This window comes from Pecten maximus, chromosome 6 (genome assembly GCF_902652985.1).
Source record: "Pecten maximus chromosome 6, xPecMax1.1, whole genome shotgun sequence".
Classification (NCBI taxonomy): domain Eukaryota; kingdom Metazoa; phylum Mollusca; class Bivalvia; order Pectinida; family Pectinidae; genus Pecten; species Pecten maximus.
This window is the reverse complement of record NC_047020.1, coordinates 34724972-34734435: the sequence shown is the minus strand read 5'-3', so window position 1 is coordinate 34734435 and position 9464 is coordinate 34724972.

Here is a 9464-nt window from a genome sequence, read left to right as displayed (position 1 = left end):
GGATCATGTTTGTTTGTTTGTTTGGTTTGTTTGTTTACTGGGTCATCATACTGAATTTCATTCATTGCACGACACATTTGCACGTTGCTATTCTTCGGCATTATATGCTCGGCAATTTAACACAGTTCCTGAGGTATGGCGCCGGGCATTTTCTCTGTTTCTTCACGATTCAGTTTATTTGTTTGCTGGGTTTATAGCCCCGTGAACAGCCAGGGCCATGTTGAGGCGAGGTCTCCTTGTAGTAGTTGGTGACTACCTCCTAAAACATCATACGGGGGGCCCGTCGCATGACACCCAGAGCAGTCATAGGGTCAAGTACGTGTTTTGCCCAAGGACACAGCCACGAACGCACAGGCCTGTTTTCTCAACTTCCCGAGACACACCAACTGACACGGGTAGGGAGCGTCGAACACAAGCACCTCGGATCTTCACCTGAACTATCGCGGCTCTCTCCCTGAACACACTAATACTAACATAATGTTTAAAAGATATCCAAATTTCGTTTAAAGGCTGTCGCCAAAATCCCAATTTCTTATATAACAGCACATCACTGGAAAGATCCCATATTCATTAGCTCAAAATAAGTCAGACGATTTGAGACATCTCTAGGTCTTATATTCTAGCACACGGAACCGAAGATTCAAATTTGTTTCAGCCAAATACTGTTATGAAAACATTAGGATAGGGTTTAACTGTACATGTATAGGTAGTCAGGAAAATAGGTCGAAAGTAATGTCAAAATGTGGATTGGGAGGTGTAAGGGATCAATAATTCAATAAATTCTATCGTGTTTATCATTTAATTCCAAAAGAACTATGAATTAACTAATAAGAGGAACGTCAGTAATGTGAAGAATCTCCGTTCTATAACAGAATACCATGTCAATATATTACACAGCTGATGTCTGTCATACGGGGACTAGATTATTATTCGGTAAAAAATGACACCCCTGATGTTCATTTTATAATGAACACCGATGGGTGCCACTTTACACCAAGGGTTGTCATATTACACTGAGGATTACCATTTTACACCGATACACCGAGGGGTTCTTTATTATACCAAGTGGTGCCATTTTACACCGAGGGATTCTTTATTATACCAAGGGGTGTCACATTACACCGAGGGGTTCCATATTACACTGAAGGGTGTCATTTGTACCAAATATTTAATCAAGCCCCTTAAAACTTCTGAAAAGATGCTATACACACTAACACCACATAACACATACTAGGATAGGTCCAAAATATTTCGACAACAGCACATTATCAGGTCCCTGTGTTAAACACACTAGTATAGGTCCAAATACACCTATAGACTGTTACACATTTTCGGGTCCCTGTGCTATACACACTAAGGTCCAAAATGCACCTAGAGCCTGTAACACATTTTTAGGTCCCTGTGCTACACACACTAGGATAGGTCCAAATACACCTAGATTTTAACAACTTCCCAGGTCCCTGTGCTATTACACTGGGATATGTCCTACACACATAGAAAATAACACATCCTCAAGTCCCTGTGGTCTTCACTTTTGTTTTAGAACTCTACGAACTCTTCGGGTTGTATGGGCCATCTTCTGACGAACGGTCATTATCTTCTGACGAACGGTCATTTCCTAGAAACTTCCTAGCTGACGAGTGAACATACGAGACGATGTTGCGAATAGACCCTATACAAATCTGATTGATGGCAAAGGTTAGATATTTGGCAAGATAACACGTTTCAAGACTGGGTAGCATGAAATGCGGATCTTGTTAAGCATAAAGATAGTCAAGAGCTCGAGATGCAGTAAATTCAGTGTTAATCATGGCAAACATTGGAATATCATAATTTGAGTTGGTTTTTTAATTATTGATTTTTTTTTTCAATAGGTTTTAACAATGCAAAACAATATATTCATGGCACCATACAAAGTAATTTGAAGAAAGAAAGAAAGAAAGAAAGAAAGAAAGAAAGAAAGAAAGAAAAATATATAGAGAGATCATAATCAAATGTTGGCGGCCGCAATACTCTCACACAGCAAACTAAAGATTCTCATGTATACAAACTTGCTTGAGTAGTTTTTAGGCCAACTGGTAGAAAACCATGGCTACGTCATTTATTGGTTAACCGATAGGCAGGTAGGTTCTTGGCCAACAGGTAGCCAAGTATGACAGCCACAGTTAAATTTGCCAATTGGTGTATAGGACACAATCTGGTGTATAGGACACAGCCTCAGAGACAGTTCACGATATTGGCCAAAGACACACAAAATGATAGATAAGGACAAACATTAACTAAACTGTGTCATACCTCTGTTTCGTCCGCCAAACACTCGTCAATGGTACTAAGGACCTAAAGTATTGGTACCTTGGAGGAGGAAACTCAAAATAAATCTTTAAAAAAAATCCAAAATCAGGATGAGGCGGTGTAATAGTCGCAATCATAAAAATTCAATACATTTCAGTGTATAGAATTTCAAAAGAACGTCAAGCATATATGTGTTCTGAAACCTATCGCTATTCCAAATGATTCAAATATGACGTGCAAGTTACGGCACGCCCAAAATATAATGTTTACCTGTATAAATCATAAGACGCATGTATTAATTGTCCAATCTAAAATTTAAAACACAATTTCTTTCAAAATGAATTTAAACATGCACGTTCATGTAAAATGAGGTACATAAGACAATGAATGCTAGTTGTCGGATTCTTCCGAAATAGCACTCTGGATGAATTACAACTGCTGATACATGTATTTATTGATTAGTTTAGTTTAAATCAATTTTATTGCATAATGACAAATGGATTGGACAAAAGTTATGCAACTTACCAACGTCCTTTCCGTAACAAATGTGTATATACAATGTTTCACGTGACATAATTATTAAACTTTTTTTTTAAACAAAAGGTTGGAAAATGTAAAGCAGCGAAATAGATTGTGAACACCAAGTATGATATAATGTTTATCGTTTATACATGCAAGAGGTTTCAGTGGCCCTGACGGCGCAAGTAAAACACTACTGTTCATACACTCCGATCCTTCTACTTTCTAAGAGTTCGTCACATCCTGTGCTTAGAAGCTTTCTCCAGTCTGACGTTGTCCATCTTTGATCACTCCATGGAATACCTAATTACTTAACCTTACTTCGCCGGCAGGACCACTGAAACACGATGCAGTCTATATATGTAATTTCATGATAAAGTAATATGATTTAAATGATACTTTAGGATACTTATGATATACTTATGGTGTTCGAAAAAGAGGTTTAGATTTATTAAAAAAATAATTGAAAAGGGAGAAAACAGTAAGGAGAAAAAAGAAAGGAAGAAACATAAGAATAGCACTAACAACCCGGCTTTTGATACAAATGGTAGATATCTTATTAGTAGAAACAAGCAAGTAGATACTATATGTTGAATCTTTTGGAATCTAGAATAAACGTTTGTACAGACCTACAGATAAGAATATTATGGTTAGTGTCTAGATTTGGGTCCCCAGACAAAAGATGTTCTACGGTGATTCTGTTATACCAGTTCAAGGAATCAATCATTTTGTTACGGGACTGTTCATGGTTTTTACAGTGTAGGAAGAAGTGGGAAGAATTTTCGCAATAGTGTCCACAGTCACAGATAGCGTTTTCTGAAAGATGGGCTTTATGAAGGTCGTGCTTTAAAGGACTACAGCGATTACGTAATTGACAATGTAAAATATTGGCTTTTCTTGAACCATATTCAAGGAATTGTTGAATTTGTGGTGGATTAGTATCTTGGTGAGTTAGAAAGGTCTTAAATTGTCTGATGGATTGCGATGATTTTGCTTCAGTTGGTAGGTTGTTCCAAGAATTAGTTGTGTTTGGGATAAAAGATGATTTTGTAATTTGCAGTCTATAGTAAGGATTTTGATAGTCATCTCTGTTTCTTAGGTTGTAGTTAGTATAGTTAGACACTGTGTGTGGGAGTAGGGACTTTAGGAAAGAAGGAGAGTTATCATTACGAATATTATAAAACATACACAATTTTCTATTTTTCCGTCTATCAGCTTTATTGATTCACTGCCTGTTGACCTTGGTCAACAGGGATACCGGGTATATGTCTGCATGACCATCCATGTATGGTTTAATTACCAGGATTTTATAGAAATAGCTACAATAATTAATTGATCAAAAGCCATTGTCCAAAACAGTTACACATTCGCCCTTCATTTATCAATGTATCCGTCAATACGCGTTACTACTTTTATGTTTTCGCGTGATTGCTATCAAAGAATTATTTTATGGTATCGTCCGGCACCAAGAAATATCTACAGAAGATTTATCAAACGAGCACTGGCGCACGCGAAATACAAATAATTTCATATCCCGGGTCAGCTTCCCGTCTCCGCTGTAATCTTTGACGGACCATTGTAGATATTTTCGGTATACATGGACCTACTTCTGACACCAATGACACTGTGTTCTGAATTTTGTAACACTTGACGGGCTTCCATCTATTGCTGTTGGTTCAAATTGCTATACTTTAGTAATATGTGACGCCACAGACTTCTCAGAATTGCAACTGAATTATTATGTCACAAAAGAAAGGTTTTCAATAAAGTTACTTTGTTTTAGTTATGGCTTCCTGAAATGAATTATTTGCGACGAGTGCCATGAATCGCACACGGACCGGAACCTATGTAAGGTCGTCTATATTCCCTATGGCGTATGTCCCCTGTCTAATTGCAAACGAAAATGCAATCCCATTTCTAATGAAAACTTTCAAATAAAACCAGTACATTCTGACATCGTGTTTAAACTGCGCACTTTGTCGTGCCACACGGGGTGTCGGGATTTAATGGAATTCACTACCAAACAATGCTTATTTTTACGTACTGTTTTGGCTTACGTCGGTAAAGAACCATTCTGCTAAATTTGTTTTATTTGATTATTGAATCTCAGTTTCACTGCGTATATGACAATATGAATGCAGATGGCAGCAAACATATTCTATGGCGAGCGAAAAATTGAACGGATATGTTCATGGAATACAAGCACGGCATTTCTCACTGTTGCTTAATTTTAATGAACCAGAGAAATCTTTGAATATTAAACATACCTTTCAGATATTCAAGAAACAAAATTGTAGATCTGCTTGTACATGCGATAGTTGGGACCGCTCTGAATCGTGAAGGGGCCGCGACAGCGCGGTCGGTTACAGCGCCTATCCTGTAACCTCAGGTGAAGATCCGTCGGTTGGTGTTTCTCAGGAAGCGGGTACACAGGTCATTCTGTGCAGTCGTGGTTTTGTCCTTGGTCAAAACACTTTACCTTAATTGCTCTGGATTTCATGCGACGGGCCTCTCGCATGTTGTTCAGTGAGGTAGACACCAACTACTACAAGAAGACGCTGCCTCAAAATGACCCTGGCTGTTCACGGGGCGATAAACCCAGCAAACAAATAAACTGAATCGTGAAGAAACAGAGAAGTTGCCCGGCGCCACACCTCAGGAACTGTGTTAAATCGCTAAGCCTATAATGCTGAAGAAAAGCAACGTGCAAATGTGTCAACCAATGAATGAAATTCAGTATGATGAGTTCACACGTATGTCATAATGAATGTGTTAGAGGATTTTTTAAAATTATTATTTGTAAGAGAATTAATTATTTTATTGAGTTGAAAGACCTAAATCTGCAATAAGAAGGAAAATATAAAATCTGCAAACTGGAAATTAATAAAAAGGAAAAATAAGCGCCATACGGTTAACTAAAATGAACTGATAAGAAGAAATTACTGGTTTTGTTATACTGAAGGCATGATGCTACATTATCAAAAATAACACATAATTTTAAATACAGCCTTTCGCATTCTTCACTCTCTTTATCAGGCCATCATCAATAACCATAATTGACTGCTTTTCAATTAAAATCTGAAGAAGACATGTCATATTTTCGTCAGGAATGCAATGCACGTAAATGCGTATTTCTGTTGCACGATAGATGTGGTGCAATGATGATAAACCCGCATAAGATGTTCATGATAAGCACAATGGAGGTGAATACTTCATGTTGAAATCGAAATCAATTTTGTCTTTCTTCGGGTACTCAGCATGATATGACAGGATGACGCTAGTTATTGTTTACAATTCAAGTAGTCCGTATCTAATTAAAATCTAACAGTATTTTTTAATTGCCTGATATCCTCAGAATGCAACATATTTAGAGCTAAAGATTTTCAGATCTCGGAAAGTTTTCTATTGAAAATTATTTTGAAATAATAACATGACATTGCTACTAACAAAATAGCAGCAATGTAGACGATCTCGTAAGTGAAGGATATTGCATGAAATTCTTTCCATTACATTTCACAACTCAGTCGATAGCACAGGCGCTTGACAATTTGTTACAGTCTACATGTATTTGGACATCCCCTAGTGCGTATAACGTAATTTGAGATGTTTTAGGGGGCTAGATTAAAATTAGGTAAAAATGACACCCCCGGTGTTCATATATACGGGAAAATCGGGTGCGTCATTTTCCCGAATTTTAATCTAGCCTCCCAAAACGTATCAAAATGTGCTATACACACTAGGGAAGGTCCAAATACATGTAGACTGTGACACATTCTCACGTCCCCTTTGGTCTATGGTACATTGGACAATGCGAGTATCCGAGCCCTCTCCAGGTTGGTTTGTATTTTTAATGGAGGCTGAGGTCCCAGACTTTCCAGTGCTGTCTTAGTTGTGTCCTCGTGGAATGCTACATACCTCCCGTGTGTTGATATGTGACGAATCAACCAGCTACTACGGGGGATAATAAACCCAACATAACAAACTATCACTTTCGTATGATTTATACAAAAAAAATAAAAAATCTTATTTATTTATTTTATTTTATTTTATTATTTATCTTAGTACGCGCCCAGGTATGGAAAGAGCAATTTTTATAGTCATTATCAAGCTTTCAATCGGATATATAATATTTATTTGTGTTACTTGAATTTTTTGCTCTGGATATCATGCGACGAGCCTCTCGTACGTTGTTCAGTGAGGTAGACAACAAATGAATGTTTGATGCTCATTAATAAGACACATCCCGGTTTATAATTTTTAAGAACGTAAATTTACTTAGAACTGTTACTGACCTTGAAGAAGAATATGGTTACCCTCCTGAATACATAATCTGCTTTTCATTGTTCTTTTGCAGAGATACATGCATATTTTTTATTCTTATTTGCCTACATTTGACCGATCGTGTGTTGGAATTCAAGTTTTTTATGTGCCGTTATGCTCTTGTTGTTTTAGAAGTAAATCAGGGATTGAGAGTTGGTATTATTTGGAAACAAGTGAAAACAAGAAATTACATCGTATCAAGTAAACAGAAGTGTTTGGTTTGGTTTAATATCGTTTAACGTTCTATCAACAACTAAATTTACTTAAGGACGGCCTTCCGTGTGTGAGATGCATGCGTGAGGTGAATGTGTGTACATTGGGAGGTTGTGGTATGTTTGTGTTTGTCTCCTTGCGATAGCGCAGAATTGATGCCAACTTTATAGTGCTACCTCACTGAAGCGTACTGCTGAAGACATCAAGCAAAACAGACACGACATCTTAAAAGAACAACATCATGATGCCAACGAAATAATTGATTCATAATCGAATCAAATCTATAGCAGCTTAAAGTATGATTTGTGTTTAGAAAACTCAGAAGGTCCGAGTGGCCTGTGTTGTGTTAGTACAGGGCCGACTATTTTATCATTATAAAAACTTAAGGTGTAAGCAAATTCCTACGAGGGATGGTTGATATGTTGTGAGCTCCGTATTGAAGGAGGTACTCAAGGGTGTTCTTTTTAAGTCCTACTATTCTCTGACTATATAGGGCCGTGTACCCAAGGACTGGTACTCATTTGGTTAGTTTATATCGACGAGGTAGCAATATAAAGTTAACAAGATAAGCGGCTATTGCAAAATGGACAAAATCGGTGAAAGAGCAGTGATCAATTATTTGCATTAAAAAAGGTTGAACACCTAATGCTATCCATAATGATATGGTAGCAACACTAGGGAAAGATGCCCATTCGTATGCTACAGTGAAGATGTGGGTGGCGGAATTTAAGCGCGGCCGCCAGAGCCTTGAGGATGACCCCCTTCCTGGAAGGCCTGTCAATATTGCAACCCCGGAAATGGTCAATAAAGTTCATGTAATTGTTATGACTGACAGACGAGTCACAGAAAAATTAATAGCCAGCAGAGATGGCATTTCACAGGAAAGTGTACACTCCATTCTGACCGAGGATCTTGCAATGAGAAAGCTTTCGGCCCGATGGGTACCAAGGCTCCTGACAGTTGATCAAAAGTACACCAGGCGTGCTAATCTTAACCTTTTTGAGGAAGATCCTGCCAACGTTCTTTAGCGATTTGTCACTATGGATGACACATGGGTCCATCATTTTACACCAGAGGCCAAACACAATCGAAACAATGAAAGCACCCTGGCTCTCCCCCGCCAAAGACTGTTCAGTCAGCTGGGAAGATTATGGCTTGCGTTTTCTAGGATGCAGATGGTATTTTGCTGATATATTATCTCCAAAGAGGACAAACAATCAATGGCACATACTATGCTTCACTTCTGAGGCAGTTACGGGAAATATATAACTTCAGCGCCACGGAAAGCTCACTAAAGGTGCGTTATTCCATCAGGACAATGCTCCTGTTCACAAGTCTGTCATTGCCATGGCTGCCATTCACAATTTTGGCTTTAAATTGATTGAGCATCACCTTATTCACCTGATCTTGCTCCATCAGACTTTCATCTAGTTTCAAAACTGAAAACAACTATTTCAGGCACCCACTTATAACCCGATGATGACGTCATACATGCAGTGAGTGGATGACTATCTGAACAGCCAAGAAAAGGAGTTCTATAAAAGTGGCATTGAGGCTCTTAAGCACGGCTGATAAAAATGCATAGATACTGAAGGGGATTATGTTTAAAAATGATACAATATCTTCAAATATTTCAATATGAGGCTCACAACATATCAATCAGCCCTCGTAAATACCTCGTTAACCATTGATTCCAAAACGCACGCATATGACAATGGCGAGGAGAACAGAAAGTTCCTAGATACTCGTTACATGTACATATATCATACTATATCAACAATTTATAGTGCAGACAAAATGAATCCACGAAAATCAAATAGGTTACAATCTAGTCTTTAAAAATGATAGAAATGTTCATAAAAAAAACTTAGGAGGAATGGGCTGTGTAAATTTCATCCTACTAAACTGATGGTTTCTCCTTCAATAATGCTACACCATTTGACTAAATATGCTCTAAGGACTAGATGAAATGAAGGATTTGCTTGTTTGTTTGTTTGTTTGTAGGTGCTTGACGTCCTAGAAACATGGACGGATGTCATGGAGACACCAACAGTCAGGGTCATATGAGGACGGGTGTCATGGAGACACCAACAGTCAGGGTCATATGAGTACGGGTGTCA